General features: G+C 39.6%; 1 long non-coding RNA gene across 1 annotated transcript in view; it reads right to left on the bottom strand.

The window, feature by feature from the left end:
• LOC135227604 (uncharacterized) overlaps positions 1–27,502 on the bottom strand; it is a 91,019-nt gene that overhangs the window by 12,755 nt on the left and 50,762 nt on the right. Inside the window, exon 3 of the long non-coding RNA XR_010317756.1 lies at positions 15,322–15,405. This is a non-coding gene — a long non-coding RNA (uncharacterized LOC135227604). The remainder of the gene's footprint in view (positions 1–15,321; positions 15,406–27,502) is intronic.

The following is a 27,502-nucleotide window of genomic DNA, read 5'->3' on the forward strand; positions in this document are numbered from 1 at the left end:
ATTGAGGTACTGAAGAAGAATATCTAATTTACTATAGACTGTCAGAAGACTAGACAAATCAACATTCAAAGAAATTCAATCAGGATGCGGGACTTTGGCTTGCTTAGTTTTGACATCATAAGTAAAAGCCAATCCTTGGCAGAGAGTTGGTGAAAACAAGGGAAACCCTCAATGAGATGGATTGATACAATAGCCACAACAATGGACTCAAACATATCAATCATCATGAAGATGGTGCAGAACCGGGAAACATTTCATTCTGTTACACATAAGGTTGCCATGAGTCAGAACTGACTCGATGCCAACTAACAACAACGTTTATTGAGTCATTCTGTACCAAGCGCTATTCTGTTCACAATATCTCTGTCAGTTTGGTACTATTGTTGTCTCCACGTTATAGATGCGAAAACTGAGACACAGGAAGGGTAAGTAACTTCCCCATGGTCACACAGTACTAAGTGACAGAGCACAGAATTTAATTTAATTTTTAACTATTGAAAATGTTATGCATGTTCATGTAACGATTCACATAGTATACAAAAGACCAGAAAGAGAAGTAACAGACTCCTGTTCTACCCTCCCTTCTCACCATAGCCTCATTCTTGAAGCAAATGATTCTAAACGTTTCCTTTTTATTATTTCTTCTGATGCTTACCTCCATAAATCTAGATGACATACTTATTTCTCTATTTCTAGATTTGTCACTTCAGACAATATTCATGGACTTTCTTATAAGGCATATGAGAGAAGGGATCATTTACACTCCCAACTCCTTCTTCTCAATTCTGAAATGCATATTTCAGTTCTTCTACTGACTACCAGTATTTAAATGTGCATTTTCTTCTGTCATATGCCACAGGCAGTATTTCCTGACACTCTTGACTCCTAATATGAGAGTAAATGTGAATGCTCAGTAACACCCCTACCCTTTCACTCCCACCCATGCCCACTTACACACCTTTTCTACCACCAGAGTTATGAATATTCACATTTAGTTCTGTGCCACAATCAAGTCTTATTGCTTTGTCCAGAGATTGACTCAAAATATGCAAAACCAACAAACACATTTACATTTTTATAATTGTATAAGTACTGCTCACTGAGCCCATTAATAAGCTACAATTCTTTTTCTTCTCTGAATATACTGTCTTGATATCTGAGCCACTCAAATTATACTGTTCATATTCCCCAAATCAAATGGAACCTATCTTACAAGATCACATTACATTCTTAAGCATTCTATATTTCCGTTTGCTTCATATTTGAGTTATAGCTTTCTTACACAGGTTTTTCTTTTTCCACATTTTTAATTGCCTGTTTTTTTCTTGCATTATCTGTCTTTATTAGTGCTTTATTTCTAAGCACTAATCATACTTTCCATCTCAACAAGTTCCTTTCTTTCCTGGGGATGTCTTCTGAAGCCACCTTTCTCCCACTCTAGTCTTGACAGATGCTTCCAAGCTTACAGCTCAGTCTCTTCCACACGATTTACTTTACTGCACTCCTGGGTTGGACCTACTATTTACTGGGTGTCATGTCTTCCTCTTCCTTCGCTTTACTTCCTCAGTTTGCTGAAATTCAACCTCAACTGACTTCCTAAGAAAGAATTCATAAATACTCTCTAATTCATTCTATGAGGCAAACGTAATCGTAATACGAAAAACAAAACAAAACAAAGACATCGCAAGAAAAGAAAACTCTAGTCCAATATTCCTTATGAATATAGATGCAAAAATCCTCAACAAAGTACTAGAGAACAGAATCCAATAGCATATTAAAAGAGGAGGCATACACCACAACCAAGTGAGATTTATTCCAGGAATTCAGGGATGGTTCAACATTAGAAAATCAATCAACATAACATTAGGACAAAAGAAAAGAATAACATGATTATCTCTATGGATGCAGAAAACCCCAATCCAAAACCCACTGCTGTCGAGTCGATTCCCACTCATAGTGACCCTATAGGACAGAGTAGAACTGCCCCATAGAGGTTCCAAGGAGTGCCTGGTGGATTTGAACTGCCAACCTCTTGGTTAGCAGCTGTAGCACTTAACCACTATGCTACCAGGGGATACAGAAAAAGCATTTCATAAAATCCAACATAATTTCTTCATGAAAATTCTAAAGAAGATTGGAATAGAAAGGACATTCTTCAAAATGATTAATGGCATCTATGAAAAAACAACAGGCAATATAATACTCAATGGAAAAATACTGAAAACTTTCTCCTTGAACTTGGGAACAAAACAAGGGTGCCCAGTCTTACCACTTCTATTCAATATTGTATTAGAAGCTATAGCCAGAGCAATAAGACAAGAAAAAGAAATAAAAAAGTGTCCAGATTGGAAAATAAGTAAATTTATCTCTATCTGCCAATGACATGATCCCATATGTAGAAAATCACAAAGATTCCACAAAAAAAGCTTCTAGAGCTTATAGAGCAATTTAGTAAAGTTGCAGGATACAAGGTCAACAAGCAAAAATCATTTGGGTTTCTATAAACCAGTAATGAAAAATCTGAAACTGAAATTAGGGAAACAATTCCACTTACAATAGCATCTAAGAGAATGAAATAACTAGGAATAAATGTAACCAGGGATGTAAAAGACTTTTACAATAAAAATTACAAAACATTGCCAAAAGAGGTTAAAGTGGACATAAATAAATAGAAAGATGTTCCACGTTTATGGATTGGAAGACCTAATATTGTTAAGATAATACTACCCAAAGCAATTTATAAATTCAATGCAATCCCAATCAAAAGTCCAACAGCCTTCTACATAGAAATGGAAAAACCAACACTCAACTTCATGTGGAATGGCAAGAATCCCTGAAAAATTAAAGCAATGTTAAAGGAGAAGAACATAGTAGGAGAACTCACACTTTCTGATTTAAAATATAAAGCTAGAGTAATCAAAACAGAGTGGTACTGGCATAATAATAAACACATGTTGTTATGTTGTTAGGTGCCATCGAGTCGGGTGACCCTATGTACAACAGAACCAAACATGGATGGGTCCTGTGCCGTCCTCACAATCGCTGTTATGCTTAAGCCCATTGTTGCAGTCACTGTGTCAATCCATCTCATTGACGGTCTTCCACTTCTTCACTGGCCCTCTACTTTACCAAGCATGATGTCCTTCTCGAGGGACGGATCTCTCCTGACAATATGTCCAAAGTATGTGAGACTTAGTTTCACCATCTATGCTTCTAAGGAGCATTCTGGTTGTACTTCTTCCAAAACAGATTTGTTCATTCTTTTGGCGGTCCCTGGTATATTCAATATTCTTCTCTGAAACTGCAATTCAAAGGTGTCAATTCTTCTCTGGTCTTCTTTGTTCATCGTCCGGCTTTCATGTGCATAGGAGGTGATTGAAAAAACCATATCTTGGGTCAGGTGCACCTGAGTCCTCAAGGTGACATCTTTGCTTTTCAGCACTTTAAAGAGGTCTTTTGCAGCAGATTTGCCCAATGCGATGTGTCTTTTGATTCCTTGACTGCTACTTCCATGGGTGTTGACTGTGGATCCAAGTAAAAGGAAATCCTTGACAACTTCAATCTTTTCCACATTTATCATGATGTTGTTTATTGGTCCAGTTGTGAAGATTTTTGTTTTCTTTATATTGAGGTGTAATCCATACCATCTTGAAGGTGAATCCACACTTGCTTCATCAGCAAGTGTTTAAGTCCTCTTCACTTTCAGCATGCAAGGTTGTGTCATCCGCATAATGCAGGCTGTTAATGAGTCTTTCTCCAGTCTTCATACAGTTCAGCTTCTCAGATTATTTGCACAGCATACAGGATACTGCGGTGAAAGGATACAACCGCAGTATCCCCTTGTTCTGTTCGAATGACTGCTTCTTGATCTATGCACAGGTTCCTCATGAGCAAAATTAAGTGTTCTGTAATTCCCATTCTTCCAAAGTTTGTTTTGATTCACACAGTCGAATGCCTTTGCATAGTCAATAAAACATAGGTAAACATTTTTAATGTATTCTCTGCTTTCAGCCATGATCCGTCTGACATCAGCAATGATAACTCTGGTTCTGTATCCTCTTCTGAATCCAGCTTGAATTTCTGGCAGTTCCCTGTCAATACATTGCTGCAGCTGCTTTTGAATGATCTTCAGCAAAATTTTGCTTGCGTGTGATATAATGATATTATTCAATAATTTCTGCATTTGGTGAGATCACCTTTTCTTGGGAATAGGCATAAATATAGATCTTTTCCAGTCAGTTGGCCAGGCAGCTGTCTTCAAAAATTTCTTGGCATAGGCTAATGAGTACTTCCAGTTCTGCATCCATTTGTTGAAACATCTTAATGGGTATTCCGTCAATTCCTGGATCCTTGTTTTTCACCAATGCCTTCATTGCAGCTTGGACTTCTTCCTTCAGTACCATTGGTCCCTGGTCATATGGTACCTCCTGAAATGGTTGAACGCCAGCCAATTCTTTTTGCTATAGCAACTCTGTGTAGTCCTTCCATCTTCTTTTGATGCTTCCTGAGTCGTTTAATATTTTCCCCATGGAATCCTTCACTATTGCAACTCGAGCCTTGAATTTTTTCTTTAGTTCTTTCAGCTTGAGAAATGCAGAGTACGTTCTTCCCTTTTGGTTTTCCATCTCCAGGTCTTTTCACATGTCATTATAATACTTTACTTTGTCTTCTCGAGCTGCCCTTTGGAATCTTCTGTTCAGCTCTTTACTTGGTCATTTCTTCCTTTTGCTTTAGCTACTCTAAAATTGCAAGTTATCAAAAATGAAATGGAACACTTAGACGTTGATATCCTAGCCATTAGTGAGCTGAAATGGACTGGTATGACCATTTTGAATCAGACAATCAAATGGTCTCCTATGCAGAAAACAATGACTTGAAGAGGAATGGTGTTGCAATCATTGTCAAAAAGAACATTTCAAGATCTATCCTGAAGTACAATGCTGTCAGTGATAGGATAATATCCACATGCCTACAAGGAAGACCAGTTTAGATGACTATTATTCAAATTTATGTGCCAACCACTAAGGCCAAAGATGAAGAAACTGAACATTTTTACTAAATTCTGCAGTCTGAAATTGATCGAACATGCAATCAGAATGCATTGATAATTACTGGTGACTGAAGTTGGAAACAAAGAAGAAGGATCAATAGTTGGAAAATATGGCCTTGGTGATAGAAACAATGCCAGAGATTGCATGATAGAATTTTGCAAGACCAATGGACTTCTCCATTGCAAATACCTTTTTTCACCAACATAAATGGTGACTATAAACATGGACCTCACCAGACAGAATACACAGGAATTAAATAGACTACATCTGTAGGAAGAGATGATGGAAAAGCTCAATATCATCAATCAGAAAAAGGCCAGGGGCGAACTGTGGAACAGACCATCAACTGCTCATATGCAAGTTCAAGTTGAAACTGAAGAAAATTAGAGCAAGTCAATGAGAGCCAAAGTATGACCTTGAGTATATCCCACCTGAATTTAGAGACCATCTCAAGAACAGATTTGAAGTATTGAACACTAATGACCAAAGACCAGACAAGTTGTGGAATGACATCAAGGACATCATACATGAACAAAGCAAGAAGTCATTAAAAAGACAAGAAACGAAGACCAAAATGGATGTCAGCAGAGACTCTGAAAGTTGCTTTAGAACTCAAGTAGCTAAAGTGAAAGGAAGAAATGATGAATGATGAATAAACACATAGATCAATGGAATAGAATTGAGAGTCTAGAAATAAGTGCACACATCTATACTCCACTGATTTTGATAAGGGCTTTAAGTCCATTCAATGGGGAAAGAAGAGTCTTTTTAATAAATGGTGTTGGGAAATTTGGATTTTCACATGCAGAAAGAAGAAACAGAATCAATGCCTCACACCACACATAAAAACAAATTCAAAATGGATTAAAGACTTAAATGTGAAAGCTAAAACCATAAAATTCTTGGAAGAAAATGAAATGGCAAGTCTGTTTAGATTTTAACAATGGATTATTTAATATAATAGCAAAAGCACAACCATTAAAGGCAAAATAAATAAAAGCCACATCATAAAAATGAAAAACTTTTGTTCATCAAAAGAGTTTACAAAAAACTGAAAAGACAAGCTGCAGACCAGAAGACTATCTTCGAAAACCATATATCTGATAAGAATGTACCACATTTTTACCCAAATAATGCCCATCTTCTGTGTTTGTTTGCTAACTGCACCCTCTCCCTGCAAGGTATTTTTGTAAGCACCACTTACAAACAAACATAGAAGACCTGTGTTATTTGTATAAAAATATGGTAATAACCAGAGTATGTATAAAACATCGACAACTAACAACAAAAAGACAAATATACCAATCTAAAAATGGGCAAAGGGCTTGGATACTTTACCTAAGAGGACATTCAAATGGCTACCAAAACATGAAAAGATACTCAACATTATTGACCATCACAGAAATGGTAAAACCATGAGATACCCTTTCACTTCCACTAAGATGGCTAAGATTAAGAAATACATATATATATAACAAATGTCTGCATGGCGTGGGGAAATTTTACCACTTGTCTGTTGCTGATGGGAATGTGAAATGGTACACCTGTTGTGGGAAACAATGTGGAAGTTCCTCAAAACCTAAAAATAGAACTACCGTATGACCCAGCTAGGAATATACCCAAAGGACTTGAAAGGAGCAACACAGACAAATGTATACCATGTTCGTTGCAGCACTATTCACAATAGCCAAAAGGTGGAAATGAACTAAATGTCCATCAATAGATGAACAAAATATGGTACATACATACAGTGGAATATTACTCAGCCAGAAAGAGAAATGAAATCTTGAAACATGCTACAACATGGGTAGAACTTGAAGACATGCTGAGTGAAATAAGCCAATCGCAGAACATATATTCTATGACTTTCTTCACATAAAAAGACAAGAACATGCAAATGTCTAGAAACCAAAGTTTATTAGTGGTTGCCAGAGGTGGAAGGGAGGACTGAGTTTTGGTTTACGGTGATGGAAAAATCACATTGATTAAGGGTAGGGTTGTACAAGTGATTAACGTAATTACTATTAATAAATTGTAAACCTGTAAAAAGTTTTCGGGTAAAAGGTAGAATTGGCAAAAGTTGTGTGATAGATATATTTACAGCCACAAAAAAGAGAAGCTGCTGAGTCTGCTTATGTACCAGCAAACACCTAATGGGATTTTGTCCCTTGCTTTGAAGTTTTAAGGTCATGGTTTCATGGGACACCCCAGTCAATGGGCATAATGATGTGTTCAGTGCTTCTGTTCTATCTCCTAGATTGTTGCAGAATTCCAGGAGGGTCTTGAAAGCTTGCAGGTAGCCATTCAAGGTACAAGAGTTGGTTTCCATTTGCTTGTGGCAATAGAGGAAGAAGGAGAGTCAGGAATAGGAGGAGGAAATGGAATATGTGACTAATTGCCTCCATGAACAACTGCCATCTCTGCCAGGGGACCAGAAGAAATAATGGTGCCCAGCTACCATTACTAAACATTTTGATCCAAGATTCTATAGCAGAATCATGATCAAAAGGGAGAAAATGCAAAAGAGAATTTCAAATTCTCATGGAATCCAGATTTCTGGAGCCATGGCAGCAGGATGAATCCCTGAAACTATCACCCTGAGATAATCTCTAAACCTTAAGCCAAAAATGTCACCTGAAGTCTTCTTAAAAGCAAACAATAGTTTAACTAGTAGAGAATGGCTGCCTTGAGCATTGTGCTCTTCTAAGAACTATCTACATGAGATTGAACTGACAAGAGCAACTCTAAAGATTAGGTAGGAAACTTAGGCGGCAATGAGTTTATGTTAATGGAGGAGTGGCACGTATTGAATTGTGTCCCCCCAAAAATATCTGTCATCCTGGCTAGATCATGATTCCCAGTATTGTGTAATTGTCTACCATTTTGTCATCTGATGTGATTGTCCTATGTGTTGTAAATCCTACCTCTATGATGTTAATGAAATGGGATTAGTGGCAGTTATGTAGGCTCAATCTATGAGATTAGTCTACAATTTAAACCAATCTCTTTTGAGATATAAAAGAGAGAATTGAGCAGAGAGACAGGGGATCCTCATACCACTGTGAAAGAAGCACCAGGAGCAGAGCACATCCTTTGGACCCAGGGTCCCTGTGCTGAGAAGCTCCTCGGCTGAGGAAGATTGTTGACAAGGACCTTCCCCCAGAGGCAACAGAGCGAGAAAGCCTTGCTTTGGAGCTGGCACCCTGAATTCTGACTTCTAGCCTCCTAAGCTATGAAAGAATAAATTTTTCTTTGTTAAAGCCATCAACTTGTGGTGTTGGTGTTATAGCAACCCTGGATGACTAAGACAGGGAAGAACCATTTAGAAAAGGAGGATGAGAATGGTTGCACAACTTGAAGAATGTAATCAATATCAGTGAATTGTACATGTAAAAATTGTTGAATTGGTGTATGCTCTGATGTATATATTCTCAACAACAAAAATACATTATACAAAATAAAAAGATTTTTTTTAAAAAGAAGAAAGAATTCATGCACGTAAATTGTTTAAGCATTTGCATATCAAAAATATCTTTCTGCCCTCATACTTGATTAATACTCTAATGAGCAAACATTTTTAAACATCAACCTGTGTATTTTTCCCTCTTGGTAATTCATTTTTTCCCTGAAGCCTTTCTCCAATTGAAACTCGATTTTGTGGCTAAGGTTTACTGTCCCCATGAAAGGAAGGATATTAAAGAAAACAGCAAGAAAAAATCAAATTCTTGGCTGTGGGTCTCAAACAGATGATTTTTTAAACAAATGGCCACGACGGTAGTCTTGAAAACAATGTTTTCTATTACAAGAGCCAGGCGGTGCCAACCAGTGAGTTGTCTCATGTATAGATGCTCAGTTTCCTTTTCCTCTGTGTTCCTGCAGACTTGGATCCCGGGTCCTCCAGGAAGATCACTGTCCAGCCCCTCAGAGCACGTTCTCTGGCAGTCTGCCTTCACAGCCCACCCACTTCCCATCATGGAACTTTGCGGCAATAGCCTGTGCATAGGTGAGCTGATCTGCCTAGAGCCCCATGCCCCGCCCTGCCCCGTTACCTGAGCTATGATGAGCTCATTCATTTGATCACTACTCTGCTATTATTTGGGTGGGGTCTTGGGAGGAACTGGAAGTAAAGGCCCATTCCTAGCCTGCCCTATTAAACCGTATGCCTTTGTCTTTTTATTCACTCTTGGTTCACAGTTTCGATCTACCTCAGGGAGTTAACATTGCTTATATATCAGAAGGAAACCCTGGTGGCATAGTGGTTAAGTGCTAAGGATGCTAACCAAAGGGCCAGCAGCTTGAATCCACCAGGCGCTCCTTGGAAGCTCTATGGGGCAGTTCTACTCTGTCCTATAGGGTCGCCATGAGTTGGAATTAATTGAACAGCACTGGGTATATATCAGAAATCACTCCGGGTCTCTGACCACCCCAGAGGCAGAAAGGACATAAAAAATAATTTCTAGTGTCAAAGTATTCACATTAATTTTTCTCAGTTTCTACTAATTTTTCTCATCTTTTAACTCTGCAATTAAACTTCACGTTAACACAGTTAAACCGGTATGGGACTAACTATATATGTGCACTTATTATCAGTTTCAACTAGTTTATCTTCTCTTCTAATTCCATTAAATCTTAGATTGGTTAATGTAAAAATCTCTCTGAATTTAGCTCTGGCTGGGCTTTAACATTTCAGAGTGAGAGAATGTAAGATTTATATATGTAATTTGGAAAACTGGTTCTTAAAGAAAATAAACTAATAACATGCAAGTTATTGTTACAGCCATATCAACATGAAGTATTTTTTAAAATATAAATGTAAGTTTAAACTTCAGTAATAATCTATTACAGGATCTAAAGATCAGCAGCATAGAACTGACCTTGGAAAAGGCCATAATTAATCGTATCAATATGATTTGATGAATGCATTTACAATCCAGTATCAATTATCACATATGCAATATTTCTCTCTAGGATAATACTAGAAGTTACATTAATGGTTAGCCCTTACAGAGTGTTATACGGTACTACTATTATTTTACCCATTTTGCAGATAAGGGAACTGAGGCATAGATGGGGTAAAGTAACTTGCTTAAAGTCACATAGCTAATAAACCAAAAAAACCAAACCCACTGCCATCGAGTAGATTCTCACTCATAGCGACCATATAGGACAGAGTAGAACTGCCCCACAGGGTTTCCAAGGCCATAAATCTTTACAGAAGCAGACAGCCGCATCTCTTTCCCACAGAGTGGCTGGTGGGTTCGAACTGCCAACCTTTCTGTTAGCAGCAGATGGCTTAACCACAGCACCACCAGGACTCTTTACATGGCTAATAAAGGGAAAAGTTTACTGTTTGGTTCAACAACCTAAATGGTAAGTACTGCAAGAGGGAATAGAAATTTAATAATTCCAGGGAAAAGCTCTGTTAATAGAATAGGACAAAGATTGAAACCAGGCATTGTTCTTACTTCAGTTTTGTAATTCCATTTTTTGAGTTGCTAAGAGCCCTTTGGAAGGAGACCACCCTGGCCTGATTTTTAAGCCTTCATCCCCAGGCACAGTGCAGCATCTGCTGGCCTTAATGTAAGGGTGATTGCTGCAGTGTGCATCGGTTCAACTGGAGACACTTCCTGGGTCAGTTACAACTTCCCCATTACAACCCTGAGCCAATGACAACTGCATGCCAAATATTAAAAACACATTTTGGAAAGGAATTGGTTAGTAGCAAGGCACTATTTCCTGAAACAAATGCTTTAGAATCAGTTGTGGCAAAGAATGTAGGTTCTACTCAAAACCTTCTACCATAGTATCATGGCCTCCTGCCAGAGCCAGGCATGGACTCCTCTACCAAAATCAAAATGCCATATTTCTAGCACTGTCTTTGTGCAGAATAGAGATTTCGCGTCCTTTCAGTCTGTGTTAAGTAAGTTAGTCCTACATAAGGAACATTAAATACACAATCTACACGTTAAAAAAAAAAAAGAGGAATATCTAGATTTCTTTTTTACAAAACTAAGTTTATTCACTCTTTTTCACTATTTTAGGCCCTACCTAGAAGTTTGAAAAACTGTGGATTAGTTAGTACAGCTGGATTATTTAGTGAAAAATGTGGGTCTGTTAGTGCAATTAATATATAACTATTATTTTGAGATAGTGCATGCTTACATGGAACAAGCAGCCTAAGTGCAGTGTGATGAATTACTTAGTACAGCCTTTCTCGCCATGTAACTCCCACCCAGGTGATTGTGCAGGGCTGTGCCAATAAGATAACTGTGGCCCACCAAGGGGATGGTCAGTTTTGCCCTAAAAGAAAGCCAATTCCAGAACATAGAGGAAAGACTACCTCCACCAAGGAAGGAGAGACCAGAAGCAGAGACCCAGCAGCTTCCAGGCCCAAAGAGAGAGAAAGCTGATTACCTTTGGGCAGAGACTAAAGGCCAGGGAGAGGTGTGCCTGTAAGCACAGCTGGGAAGAGGTTATCCTGAGTGCTCCTGAGCCTGAGTTGTAACTGTTTCTTCCCTAATAAACTCCATAATAATGAGTATGGTCTGTGAGCTCTGCGTGGCCATTGCAATAAATTATCTGACCCAGCAGAGAAGTAGAGTGTTGTGCGAGGGACAGTTGGTGTCAGAATTCATAAAGATGGCTAGAGAAGAGGCTTACGTGGCCTCCACCTCATGGGAGTCAGCCTTGCACTGTTGATCTTGGTTCTCCTTCCCCATTATGGGGTTGGAGGAGGTCAGATACCACCCCCATGCTATTTTTACACCAAGGAATATGCTAAAAGTGCAATTCAAGTAACAAATGACCTAAATAGCGTAAGACTGACTGTCACAGAAACTCAGATCCTAAGACCAAGGCAGGTATAATGACACATGCCAAGGCTACTTGACAATTGCGCCGTTCATCCCAATAGTGCAGCACATCACCTGGAGGCAAGCTGCTGCTGATCCTCAAAGACCACCTTACACGTGAATGTGCTGCTCTGCCTCCAGCCCATCTGGCTCAGCCTCCTCCCAGATTGCATCCTTTAGAGTCAGAAAGACTACATATTTGAATAAATCCAAAACCAAAACCCACTGCTGTTGAGTCGATTCTGACTCACAGCGACCCTATACAACATACTAGAACTGCACCGTAGGGTTCCCAAGGAGCAGCTGGTGGATTTGAACTGCCAACCTTTTCGCTAACAGCTGAGCTTGTAACCACTTACAGCCAGGGCTCCAACACATTTGAATATCAAGTTAAATAATCTCCAGGCTTTCCTTAACAGTTACGCATAAATTTTGTCTCCTTTAAGATGTACTAAGCTCTCTCTGGAAAAGCACTGTAATTTTTCCTCTCCTTAACAGTGAATACAGGGCCTGGAGATAATGTCCAAAATGCTCATTTAACTGAATTAAACAAAGGTATCTGTGTTCCCACTATGAATCTGAACCAGAGAGGGAACCGGAATGAACACTGGACATGTCTGCTTTGTGCTTTGCATCAGCAGTTTCCTCAGAAAGGTTATTTAAGCCTCTCACATATTCCCCGTTGAAAGAACACACGTGTACACCGGTCACTTTAAGGACTAAATGATGAGACCTCATTTTCAGAATGCATGAAACTGAAGTCTGGCCTTCTCCAGCCATTCTTAAGAAAGATTTTCCCACTAGGGAAAACAGAGCAAACATACATAGTCCCACTGACTTAAAACATCAAATAAACACACAACAACATATTTGAACCTTAGTAACTAGTACTTATGTAGAAAAATGTAATTAGGGTTTATTTTCTATTCCAAGTTTAACAATACTGCTGCTACACACACAGCCAGAAAATTCAATCTTTAACATGCTTCTAGTTTTTCAGAACACAGATGCTGCCACATTCTCTAGTTCAAAATAGGACTTGTTTCTTGTACCAAACTCAGCAAGACACATCATGCCTAACTGATGGACATCAGGCCGTTTGGATTTGCGTAACACATCATTGGAACAAATGTCTCTTCTTTCCTTTTATATCTCATGGTTCAGTTAATTATCATTGCTTGGCATGCTATCTAGCTTATCACTAAAAAAGGAATCAAATGATTTTATTAAGTCAGTGAATGCCAAAATGGTTCTTTTCCTTAGAACTGCAAGGCTTTCTTATTGATCTTCAAGAGGAAAAATGTAAAAAAAAAAAAAAAAATTTAACATTCTTAAATACATTGCTCATGTCCAGCTGATATTGTAAACCATAACTTGTTCCCCATAAATGCCTTAGAACCTCTCTGCACTCTCCATTATCACAGATACTGTCTTTCCTGAAGTCAGTGAAGAGGACATATATTCTGTAGTGTCTACAGTACATATATTCTGTAATAAGTTTCTATTCCTTCATCAGAAAAATGGTAAGAGGTGCCCAACAACCTTGACCAATTTTATAGTCCACAATGGAAGAGAGCAAGAGCAGAAAGGACAGAGATCTACATGTGGTGATCACTGGTGCTGTTCATTAATTATTTCTAGTTGTCTCCCCTTACAGCAGAGCACTTCTGAAGCTTGGTTGGGTGAATGAGGCCAGATAATTGTACTACCCTATGAGTCGTTACTGGAGTTGATATATGTCGCTTCCCATCCAAACATGAATTGCCAATGCACGAATTTCCATCATTGTCTTTCCCTATGATCCACAGTTGGCCACTTTCAAGTAGGTGGTTGCTCCATTAGCCTGGTTCCTCGATAAAATAAATAAATAAATAAGCAGAGCCCCTGCTTGAACTACAAGGTTATACAGACTGTCTGAGAAATGAGCCAACGTTTCCCAGCTCTGAGGTGGGCCAGCAATTAGTCACTGTGGCAGAGCTGGGCTTGTCCTTACTGATGTATCAGTGCACTGACACAGCAGGGTTGTATCCTGAGTCAGGCCTCTTGAGGGGCGGAATAGTGGTCCAGGGTCTGCAGATGAGCTGGGTGTGGCTATACTCAGCCCCACCTGCCCATCCAAAGTGAAGAGAGACTGAATAAGACTATATGAGTGGGAGGGCTTAGTTTTAATCATCTTAATCTTTTGTCCCAGTGTAGCCATAAGTTATGCAAAGGAATCTCCTACTTTGTGATAATTTAATTTCATGAATTGGGAAGAAGTGTACTTTTTCTCCAAAGCTAAGAATGTTAGTACCTACTAACCCTCTCAATCACAAAGGAAAGAAATTCAGTCATTTGAATTTTGAAATTCAGTCTATTCCTTCATCAGAAAAATGGAATATATCCCCCTCTACAAACAAAATCCCCTCCTAAACAGTTTCTGAGAAGTGACCGGCATAAAACATGCAGAAAAAGATATTCCACAACACTCTTTTGCAAGTAATTGAACAGCCTTGATAACAAGTAAATTCTCTCAATGTCTAACAGATCTTTGCTATAAATTAAAGCCATTTGCTAATTAATTCAATTTCATAGAATTTAATGCTGCCCTAAATGTCATCTCAATCTATTAATTCTATTCTATTCTAGAAAAGCTTGAAAGTCATATACAACAATCTAATTTTTGTATATATAATATTTTGTGTATATATAAAATTAAAAATTTTTGAAATAAATAATAGAGAAAAATGGCAATTTACAATAGGAAAAGTAGGAAAAATGAGCAGAAAGTCCTCACAAAACTAGTGCCACTAGGGTCTGTATTCTTGCTAGAGGTAAAGCAGAAACTCATCTCTGAGGCTTTAACAAGCCAGTGCCTCAAGGAAAACCTGCCCAGGCCACACTCCATGCCGAAGGGTCTTAGAGGCAAGTCTGTGACCTGATGAAATCATGGGTCCACACGTAAACTCAGACAAGGAAGTGACCTGTCTCAGACCTAGTCGGCTTCAGATCACATCTTCCATGCATATGAAGATTTCCCTGCTGTGGCCCTCAGCAAGTCCACCACCCCCAGATGCACACGATAAGAAAACTTCTAGAAGTAAGAGGAAAAATCCAGAATGGCACTTCAATTACTATCCAGCCTCAGCTATAGCACTCACTTCAAAGCATATGACAACAGTGCTCATGGAGAAAGAGAAACACAGTGGAGACCCACAGCCAAGCCAGAGCCCAGAAGCTCAGTACCCTCAGGACTAAACCCCAAAGTAGCCAGAGCTTTCATTCTTTCACTTTCACGTTTTGAACTCTGAACTTCATGTCTTCATTCCAGTCCAAAGTGTAATGAAAAACACACACACAGAAACTACACAACAGTTAAAGGGAAGGTCCTCTTTTTAGAGTTTTTCCCAGGGGCCACAATTTCACTGCTTCACACTCACCTATCAGCTTCTGAAATAAAGGCCCCTTCCTCCTGTCCACAGTCCAGAGATTGGGTCACTGCTGTTCCAACTTGATTTATTAACCTATCAAAAAAACAAGACAAAGCCGAACCAAACACAGAGTATAAATATGTAGCTATGAAACAAATCTGGAAGCCCTAAGAAAGGATTGATAAATTTTGATTACACAAAAACAAAAAGCATCTAAATGCCCAAAACCATCATAAAACCACAAAAAAAAAAAAAAAAACAAACCCAGTGCCATTGAGTCATTCTGACTCATAGCGATCCTATAGGACAGAGTAGAACTGCCCCATAGAGTTTCCAAGGAACACCTGGTAGATTCGAACTGCTGACCCTTTGGTTAGCAGCCGTGGCACTTAATCACTGCGCCACCAGGGTTTCCAAAAAACCATCATAAGTGAAAAAAAAGTCAAATGACAATCTAGAAAAATATATTTGAAATTCGTACTATATGCATAAGACTAATTTTCCTAAAATGTGAAGCACTCCTATAAAGTAACCAGGAGAAGTAAAGGATAAACAGTTGACAAAAGATGAAATGAAAATAATTCTTAAACCAAAAAAAACCAAACAAAACCCATTACTGTCAAGTCAAATCCAACTAATGGTGACCCCATAACCTATGAAGATGTACTCAGTTTCACTCACAATGAGTGAAATGCAAATAAAGCTACATGAAAACACCATGTTTCACCAAACAAAATGACATAGACTAAAATGTTTGTAAGCACATAGTTTTGGGAAGGGAGTCCAGGCACAGAGAGGCTCATTCCTTGCTGGTGAGAGTGTGAACCGGCCCACCTGTATGGAGGGAAATTTGGCAACATTAGTCCTAATTACAACTACATATATCCGTTGACCTAGAAATTCTACTTTTAGAAGTTTATCTTACCGATACACAGTTGGCATATGGAAACACTAGCATACAGAAACACCAATTAGAACAGCAAAAGGTTGGAAATAACCTAAAAATGTCCATCAAAAGGGGAATGTTTAAATAAATTGGGTTTACCTCCAGAAAACAGAATATAGTCTTTGGAGAGAGGAGAGAGAATGAACACCTTTATTTATATACTCATATGAAAGAAGCTACAAAATATATGGAATATACAGTGGAAAAAACGATATAAAAACAAGGTGCATATCAAGGTGCATAGAATGCTTTCATCTCTGTTTAAAAAGCGAAGGCAGAGTATATTGTGTGTTTGGGGAGGGTGCATGCGTGCGTGTTTGTGCTTGTGTGTGCCTGTGTGTGTGTGTGTGTGTCTTCTAATTGCACAAAATATTTCTTCAGAGACACTCAAAAAGCTGGTCCATAGCATCAGCTTGCAGTGTTGGCCCCCTGCCAGCTAAGTGGTTGGGTGAGCTTCCCTGTGAGTTTACCCACACTGCGTCTGCACCATTTGAACATTCAAACATGTGCGTGCACGTTCACCAACAAACACCTGCTCTTTAGGTGCATTGGTTTTCAGGAATCTGTGAATGGCCAACTATACTGTGATAAATCCTAAAACCTGCCTTTAAAACCAATACTTTAAAGTTATACTGTTATATAAAACAGGGCTCATAATAAAATAACAAGAGTAGTTGCCCCTTCTAACAGCAGAGTTCACAAAACACCACATTTATTTATTAGTTTGACAACTATTTACATGTGCACAGGCATCTGGGGTCACTGAAAGACCAGCCTGGTCACTTGTGCTCTAGGTGCCAGTCTCCCATGGCCCCTGTCCCTCCAGCCCCAGGAGTCCTACTCTTGGGGGTGCCCTTCCACCCCCTGCCAAGATGGCAGTGCAGGGACTTGCACCTGGTGCTCTGCTTGGAACCCTGCCGATTGGTCACAGTGTTGCCCAGCAGGGCAGCAGCAGGGCCCAGGGTCTGGGCAGGGTAGGGCCCTGATCAGGGGGAAAAAAAACTGTATAAATCCTGAAGCTGTTGGGAAGATGCATCCCTAAGAAAAGAAAAATAAAGTCCTTCAGCAGCAGATGAGAACACGAACCAACAAAGCGCAAGATGCATACATACCATTTCACCTTCTGGGTGAGGACATTCTGTGTCTCTTTCTTCTCCGTGTCAGTAGTTGTTTTTAGCTGCTGATAAGTCATCCCCCAACCAATTTACGGCAACCCCACACACAACAGAAGAAACACTGCCTGGCCCTGCACCGACCCTGTGATTGTTTGTACATTGGAATATTGTCATCCATAGCGTTTTCATTGGCTGATTTTTGGACGTAGAGTTGCCAGGCCTTTCTTCCTAGTTTGTCATAGTCTGGATACTCTGCTTAAACCTGTTCAGCATCATGGCAACACAAAATCTACCATTGACAGGCGGGTGGTAGCTTCACATGAGGAGCATTGGCAGAGAGTCAAATCTGTGTCTCCCCCATGGAAGGCCAGGATCCTACCCCTGAACCATCACTGCCATCTTATGTGTGAGTAGCAACCAGCAAATATCAAATCCAGAATTGTCATCCAGTGTACATTAGCTGAACAAATGAATGAATGAGTTAAAAAGTATTCATGTCTTTGAATCTTCCTCTAGTAGAGCATAATCTTTTAAAACACAGTAACTAGTTATGCTTAACTCCACGATGACATTTCATAGCATAATTCTAAAATACTTTAGTACAGTGGAGCAGGAAAGTGAGTTGGGTAGACGAGAATGGGAAACTTTTACTTCGTTAGAGAATGAGGTGTGTTGGGTCACCACTGCTCAAGAGTTTCAACAAGCTTGGGGGCTTTTACTTTCTGCTGCTCAGCACACTTTCTCTTGGGATCCAGAGCCCTTCAAAGGTTCATTAAAGAAAGATAACAGCAGCCTTAGTGTTCCAAAAGCTGATCATCTCAATCGCACAGGAAGTGGAGTCTCATTTGATTTTGCAACTCAGCTTGGATTATTTTCTTAATACCTCTGCTGACATTCTTCCCTTTGCAGTTAGTCATTCATGCTGCTGCGTTTAAATTACATGAATTAAGAAATGTTTGGCTGCTTTCCACTTTGAAACCCCTGCGGCAGGGCATCGTTTAAAGCATCTCTTAGGACTGGTGCCAGGCTCCGCAAACATGCCTGCCGGTTCACTCAGGCTCCTTCATGTTGTGGCATACAAGGTTAATTACCCTGAAAAGCATGGACAGTAGAGGAAATGCCAGGTGCACTGTATCACCACACACACTTTCAGAGGTTGTGTGCTCACTTGTGAGCAACAGGACAAGGGAAGATTTGAGGGCTGCATCACTGGATACATTCAATAACAACAATAAAGGAAAGCAACACTACTGTACAAAGGTCACACTTGCTCTCTGTTGTCACAGCATTGACCACAAGCAGTGTTCCCTTAGGGATTTATTTCCTGAACGTACAAATAATCAACCGGTTAATAAATTATTAGAACTTTTTTTAGGTACAAAATATAAAAAGATTCCACAAGTGATGCAGAATTCCTAGGTAATTAGCAGAATCCTACAGTTCCTGTAACAGCATAATTTTAGGCAGACTATGAAGAGCTTAGAAACCCTGGTGGCATGGCAGTTAAGAATTACTGCCACTAACCAAAAGGTCGGCAGTTCAAATCCACCAGGTGCTCTTTGGAAACCCTATCAGGCAGTTCTACTCTGTCCTATACGGTCGCTATGAGTTGGAATCAACTCGATGGCAGTGGATTTTGGTGTTTTTTTTTTTTTTTTTATGAAGAGCTCACCTGTTTCTTGTAGTTTTCAATTTCATTTGCAAAATGCTTCTAGCTGCAGAATAGGAGAAATAAATGAGTTCCATAAAGATCTAATTTGTTGTCTCTAAGTAAGCTAAGTAAGCTATATAATATTCTGTGACTATGTTTAACACAGAATACTTAAGTAGTTAACTTAAGTAAGGCATAAGTGGCTAAGGTGAGGTCTTAAAATGAAGGATTTTCAAAGCAAAATAAGGCCATGCACTATATCAAACTCAGTAAAAGCTGACAATAATCCACCTACCTCTACAACACTGTGTGATATTGAGGATCATTTTCTTGTTCAAATATTTTATTTACAAATAATGGCAAATGGATTTCTGGGACAACTGGAGGCTAACTACAATCTTCAATTTTCTACCTCAGCAGGACAGCAGAGGTGGGAGCAGGAAGTCCTATTCCGTTTGATATCATTTCATTGACTGGCTTTGTGCTTATGAGCATAGGGTCTGTGTTTATTATAAGGGGTTTATATAAACACGCTCATCTCATAGCGACCCTATAGGACAGAGTAGAACTGCCCCATAGAGTTTCCAAGGAGCACCTGGCGGATTCGAACTGCCAACCCTTTGGTTAGCAGCCATAGCACTTAACCACTATGCCACCAGGGTCGCTATGAGTCGGAATCGACTCGACGGCACTGGGTTTCGTTTTTATATATACACGCATACCTCTCCCACCTTTCAAATACCCAGCCATTCTCACGCCAGAGGCATATAGAGGGTAATAATTGCCCAGGGGGATATCTCTAAGTTTGCACCCCCACCTTGTCAAGGGGAGGGTTGATTCCCTGGCCGGCCTCATTGACCCAGGGGTAGGGGGATTGCTTCCAGGGATAGATACCCCCCTTTAATCCCTCTCATTACACCTCTGTCTCTTGCCATTTACTGATTTTTACACTCTCCCATCTACCTGTCTCTGCCTGGCATTCTCCCATTCCCTCTCATCAAACTATTATTTAACCAGAAACTTCATCATGCTGGCATTGTGCCAACTTGGGTTGAATGGTTATGACAAATAGGGCAGGTAAATTTTGTAGCTGTGCAGGGCTGGCCAAAGGGCAAAGACTAAAAACCCTCTGAGATGGTTAGGTGGGCCAGCCGACCTAGCTTCAAAGCTTTCAGCACACAGAGACAAAAGGATTTTGGAAGGTGGTCACTAGTAGGTATTTCCAGGGAGATAGACAAAGTCATACAATCCTTGCTTTCCATACTAATCGGTGAATGTCTTCATATTTGTGAAGGTTGTGCAGTGGAAACCCAATCAAAGCCTTCATGAATATTAAAATGTTTTCTATGTTAACAATATGCAATTGTATTTGGCTAGCATAGTGCCTAGTACATAGTAAGTGTTCAACAGATACTGAATAAACTGCTGACTTTATACTCCAGTGTTTGATTATATAACATTTTATGTTGTGATCTCCTGGGGTATGATTATTCGAGAAGATAAATGAAAGATTCCTGAAAAGGAGGACACTGTCCTTCATGGGCCTTTGGGTCGTGCAAGCAGTTAAGTCCTCGGCTACTAACTGGAAGGTTGGAGTTTTGAGTCTACCCAGAGGTACCTTGGAAGAAGGGCCTGGTGATCTATTTCCAAAAAATCAGCCATTGAAAATACTATGGAAGATAGTTCTACTCTGACATATGTGGGTTTGCCATGAGTCTGATTCTCCTCCTGGATAGTTTTTGGGTTTTTTTTTTAATGTTTTCCAAAGCAAAAATCACACTAAGCATACAATAGGCACTCAAACGTTGTGTTAAACTAAATTGAGGCCCCTCTCACTTGAGTGAATGGCCTGCCCATGGAAAGTGGTAAAGGCCATATTCCACATAATTTTATCCTCAGTGTGTTTAACTTCAGAGGGAAGAGGATAGAGGAACACTCTAGAAAGTAACTATAAGTGACTATTTCCTCTCCACTGTGAATTTGGACTGTTTAAGATTTGTAACTATCGTGGCCTAAATATTACCGCTCATTTTTTGTTTGATATCAAGATAATGTCAGATGATTCATGATAACACCTTCACTGAAGGAAATGGAAAAATAGTGGTCTTTGTTATGTGTTAAGGCATAAGACTTAATGGCTTTATTTGCATAGCAATTACATCTAATAGAAAATCTAACAAGAAAAAATCTAATAGAAAAAAGCTAGTTTGAAAGAATAGTATGGAGGCAAAGCCAAATTTATTACTATACTATGTTTTAAAGAACCGGGTTTGAATTATAGCCTTTCAGCAGAATTTTCAACAATTTAAAAAGACAAAGGTGAAAAAAGTTTCCTTAACCCGTAGGTTTAATTGTTCATAGCTTTAAAAGAAAGATAATGGAGTGTTGTAAGAGGAGGAAAGGAGGAATTATTACAACAGTAATAAGAAACCAGAATAATATGATTTTATTTCATGTGAGACATTTAGCCAGGTCAGATACCGGCAGTAGAAAGGGCTGCACGTTTCTTGCCTGGTGAACATACTTATTCGAGGCAAGAGCTTTTCTCAGATAGAAGGAAGAAAAGGAGGAGAAGGAGGCTCTAGTTCTACAAATCTCACCTACTCTGAGGGAAGGCATTCCTGAGGCATGTGTTGTTGTTAGGTGCCGTCAAGTTGGTTCCAACGCATAGCGGCCCTATGTACAAGAGAAAGAAATGCTGCAGGGTCCCACACCATCTTCACAATCATTGTTATGCTTGAGCCCACTGTTTTAGCCAACATGTGAATCCATCTCCTTGATGGTCTTGCTCTTTTTCTCTAAACCCGTATTTACCAAAAATGATGTCCTTCTTCAGAGACTGATCCTTCCTGATAGGGTGTCCAAAGTACTTGAGATGAAGTCTTGCCATCCTTGCTTCTAAAGAGAATTCTGGTTGTACTTCTTCCAAGACAGATTTGTTCTTCTGACAGCCCATGGTATAGTCAATATTCTTCTCTAACACCATAATTCACGTGCATCAATTCTTTGGTCTTCTTTATTCATTGCCTAGCTTTCACATGCCTATGAGGTGACTGAAAATAGCATGGCTTGAGTCAGGCACATCTTAGTCCTCAAAAAGACATTTTTGCTTTTTAACACTTTAAAACGTTCTTTTGAGGCAGATTTGCCCAATGCAACACGTTGTTTGATTTCCTGACCACTGCTTTCATGGGCATTGATTGTGGATCTGAGCAAAATGAACTCTGTGGCAACTTCAATCTTTTCTCCTTTTATCATGGTGTTGCTTACTGGTCAAGTCGTGAGAATTTTTGTTTTCTTTATGTTGAGGTACAATCCATTCTGAAGGCTGTGGTCTTTGATCTTCATCAGTAAGTGCTTCAAGTCCTCTTCACTTTCTGCAAACAAGGTTGAATCTTCTTCCAATCCTGATGCCCCATTCGTCTTCATATAGTCCAGCTTCTTGGAGTATTTGCTCAGCATACAGATTGAATAAGTATGGTGAAAAGGTACAACCCTGATCCACACCTTTCCTGACTTTAGACCATGCAGTATCTCCTTGTTCTGTTCGAATTGCTGTCTCTTGGTCTATGTACAGGTTCTAGAATTAAGTGTTCTAGAATTCCCATTCTCCGCAATGTTATCCGTAATTTGTTATGATTCACACAGTTGAATACCTTTGCATGGTCAATGAAACACAGGTAAACATCTTTCTGGTATCCTCTGCTTTCAGCCAGAATCCATCTGACATCAGCAATGATATTCCCTGTTTCACATCCTCTTCTGAATCTACTGTGAACTTCTGGCAGTTCTCTGTGGCTGTACTGCTGCAACCGCTTTTGAATAATCTTCAGCAAAATTTTACTTTTGTGTGATATTTTTTTGTGTGTGTGTGTGATATTAATGATATTGTTTGATAATTTCAGCATTCTGCTGGATCACTTTTCTTTGGAATGGGCACAAATATGGATATCTTCCAGTTGATTGGCCAGGAAGCTGTCTTCCAAATTTTTTGACATAGACAAGTAAGCACTTCCAGCACTGCATCTGTTTGTTGAAACATTTCAATTGGTATTCTGTCAATTCCTGGAGCCTTGTTTAAAGGTGCAACTTAGACTTCTTCCTTCACTACCATCTATTCTTGATCATGTGCTACTTTCTGAAATGGTTGAATGTCAATCAATTATTTTTGGTACAGTGACTCTCTGTATTCCTTCCATGTTCTTTTGATACTTCCTGTGTCATTCAATATCTTCCCAGCAGAATCCTTCATATTGGAATTCAAGGATTCAATTTTTTCCTTCAGTTCTTTCAGCTTGAGAAATGGTGAGTGTGTTCCTCTCTTTTGGTTTTCTAACTCCAGGTCTTTGCAATTTCATTATACTTAGCTTTGTCTTCTCAAACTGCCCTTTGAAATCTTCCATTCAACAGTTTTACTTCATCATTTTTCCTTACACTTTAGCTATTCTTCTTTCAAGAGCAAGTTTCAGCCTCTTCTGACATCTACTTTGGTCTTTTCTTTCTTTCCTGTCTTTTTAATGACCCTTTGCTTTCTTCTTGTATGATGTCCTTGATGTCATCCCACAGCTTGCATGGTCTTAGGTCATTAGTGTTCAATGCATCAAATCTATTCTTGAGATAGTCTCTACATTCAGGTGGAATATACTCAAGGTTATATTTTGACTCTCGTGGACTTGTTCTAATTTTCTTCAGTTTCAGCTTGAACTTGCATATGGGCAATTGATAGGCTGTTCCATCATTCAGCTCCTAACATGTAAGATCTATATTCTAACATGAGCACGTAAGCTGCGTTATTCCATGCCTATTGTTTTTGCGTCTCCATGTGTGAATATAAATACCTTTCTGAATCTGCTTTTCCTAACCCTCTGGTTGCTGTACAGAAGACTGTGAGAGGAGGGGAATAAGTTCCCCCAGGTGATGGCCTGAAGTACAAACACAGCAAGCTGTTTAGAAACATCAACATTAGAGCATTAACACTGCGTGGGACGGTAGGGAGCTTCTAGTCTAACCTGCCCGCATTTTCAAAAAAGGAAATTAAGGACCAGGAAACTTCCATGAAATGATCAGTGTGACAAAGCTGGTGAGGAGGAGAGTTGTTAAGAAGAGTTGGTTAGGAGAAGAACCACTATAATCTTTATAGCCTGAGTCCCTTCCAAAGGAACCTTCTTTCCTTGGGGACACTCATACCAGTCAACAAAAGGTAAGGTGACAAAGATACACTGGAGAGACAAAGGTCTTCTCAAAAGATCATGGTGAAGAAACAAGAAGGAAAGGGGCTACTCTATGTCAGGCCTTGGTACATATGGTCACGTTCAATATTTATGACATTCCTGATGACTAGTTTCATTGTGATTCATTCATACATAAGAGAATGGGGCTGGGTGAGGTTACAAATGACTCATGTCACCACTGTGACAAGCAGTGGAGCCCAGATTTTTATCCAGGTCTGTAGGATGCCAAAGCCTGAATTCTTCCTATTACCACTTGGATGGGTTCTCCTGAATCCACTCAAACAGCCATTCCCACATGTGGCATAACATCAGGACTGGTCACAAACACAGGCTTCCATAAAAACTGATGACAACTGGTTCCATTTAAGATGAGGGCTTAGATAGAGACACTGTAACATCCACTTACAACAAAAACTTGAGAAACCCTAGTAAAACAGACACAAATAATGACCTCATATTCCTGAACATCAAATGGAGGGATAAAGAATCAGATTGAGGAGGCAGGGCCAAGATGGCAGAATAGCCAGATGCTTCCTGCAATCCCTCTTACAACAAAGACCCAAAAAATCAAGTGAAACGATTATGGCAAGCTAGGGGCCCTGAACATCAAAGGCAAAGTTAGAAAATGGACTGAGTGGTGGGGAAGAGACAGGTGGTTCAGAAGTGAAGAGGAGTTGCTGGGCCTGAATAGCTGGGAGCTCTCACACAACATTCCTCGGAGTGGCAATGGTGGACCAGTATTAAAATTCAGCTGCAGTTTCCTCAGGGAGAAGCAGCCCGCCACACAGCCTACTCACCCTCTGGAACCAGAGAAGAACAGCGCTCTCAGCAAAAGCTAAGTGCTTGTGTATATTTTACAGCACCCTCTGCCCCCAAGCCAGCTTCGGTGGCTGATGATTTCCCTGGGCCTGAGATAGGGTCCTTTGAGCACCCTAAGCCATGCTTCCAGACTTGGAGAAGGAATAAATTCACGTCAGGTGTAAAAGATAATTTTCCAGTGCCTCTATGTGGAGGAGCTCAGGACAGAAGCAGCTCCTGTACAAGCATAAACAGTCCGTGGACTTTGAATACCTTTCCCCCCTGCATGGACTTGTGTGGGCCTATTTCAGGAGAATAGACCCTTGCTGGCAGGCTGCAACTGTTTAGGCAGTGAGGTGGAGAGGTGGGTGTTTGATATTTGACACCGCTTTGCCTATTAAACAGGGTCTTCATCGACCCACATCAGGGGCCTAAGGACTGGTGGCTCCCCTCAGGTCACCCAGCCACCTGCAACACAGATCCAAAGATAACTGGTACCTCCAAGCCCTTATGACCAAAAGCATTGGGTGCCCATGGTCCATCTGCAGAACCCACCCACCTGTATGCTCTAGGGAACAGGGATGTGCTTTCTTTAAATACACTTGGGGGATGGTTCTCAGTGTCCTGCCTTGTTCACAGCGTGACTCCCTGCTGCAATCAGATACCAGTACCTACACCATTCACTCCTACCCCCTAACACTGTATGATAGAGACAGTATCACACACTTGATGACCAGCTACCTCGACATCTGAGCTGAATCCATACAAGAAAAGTGAATGAACTCATAAGCTCATATACCTGGTAACAGCTCTAGCCATCTGGTGACAGGACGTCAGAGCTCCAAAGGCAAAAATAATCAAGCTGGCTCACTCAAGCAACCCATTTGAGTAAATCAAAACAAAACAAAGCAAGAAGCTAAGATACAGTAAGCAAACATAAAATGAACTAATATAATAACTTATACATGGCTCAGAGACAACAGGCAATATCAAACAACATAAAGAAACAGACCATGATCACTTCAACAAGCTCTCAACACAAAGATTCAAAAGATCTTCTGCATGAAAGTGCCTTTCTGGAATTACCAGATGCAGAACACGAAAGATTAATATACAGAGCTCTTCAAGACATCAGAAAGCAGATCAGGCAATATGCAGAACAAGCCAAGGAACACAGAAATAAAAGAGATGAAGAAATTAAAAAGGTTATTAAACAACATAAAGAAAAATTTAATCAGCTGCAAGAATCCATAGAGACACAGCAATCAGAAATTCAGAAGGTTAACAATAAAATTACAGAATCAGACAATTCAGTAGAAAGGCAGAGGCGCAGAATCGAGCAAGTGGAAGGCAGAATTAGTGACCTTGAAGATAAAGCATTTGGCGCCAACATATTTGAAAAAAAATCAGATAAAAGAATTAAAAAAAAAAAATAAAGAAGAAGAAAGCTTAAAAACGATGTGGGATTCTATCAAGACAAATAACCTATGAGTGATTGGAGTACCAGAACAGGGAGGGATAACAGAAAATACAGAGAGAATTGTTGAAGATTTGTTGGCAGAGAACTTCCTGATATTGTGAAAGATGAGATGATATCTATCCAAGATGATCTTCGAACTCCATATAAGGTACATTTTAAAAGAAAGTCACCAAGACATATAATAATCAAACTTGTCAAAACCAAAGATAAAGAGATAATATTAAGAGCAGCTAGGGATAAATGAAAAGTCACCTACAAAGGAGGGTAAATAAGAATAAGCTCAGACTACTCGGCAGAAACCAGGCAGACAAGAAGGCAATGAGATGACTTATATAAAGCATCGAAGGAAAAAAATTGCCAGCCAAGAATCATATATCCAGTAAAACTGCCTCTCAAATATGAAGGTGAAATTAGGATATCTCCAAATAAACAGATTTAGGGAATTTATAAAAACTAAACCAAAACTACAAGAAATACTGAAGGCAATTCTTTGGTTAGAAAATCAATAGCATCAGTTATCAACCTAAGACTAGAACAATGGACAGAGCAATCAGATATTAACCCAGACAAGGAAACAACAAAAATAAATTAAGATTAAACAAATGCTCAAAACAGGGAAACAGTGATGTCATTATGTTAAAGACAACATAAAAATAATAAGCGGGGACTAAGAAGTGTTGTCAGGAGGGATCAGTCCCCAGAGAAGGATATCATGCTTGGCAGAGTACGAGGTCAGTGGAAAAGAGGAAGACCCTCAATGAGGTGGATTGACACAGTGGCTGCAACAATGAACTCAAGCATAATGGCGGTTGTAAGGATGACTCAGGACCGGACAGTGTTTCATTCTGTTGTGTATAGGGTCGCTATGAGTTGGAACCAACTTGACAGCACCTAACAACAACAACAACAAGAAATGTAGTCTTAGATCTTTCATATCCAGAGGAAGACAAGGCTATATAAAGAAATAAA

The sequence above is a fragment of the Loxodonta africana genome, chromosome 14, assembly GCF_030014295.1.
Source record: "Loxodonta africana isolate mLoxAfr1 chromosome 14, mLoxAfr1.hap2, whole genome shotgun sequence".
Lineage (NCBI taxonomy): Eukaryota > Metazoa > Chordata > Mammalia > Proboscidea > Elephantidae > Loxodonta > Loxodonta africana.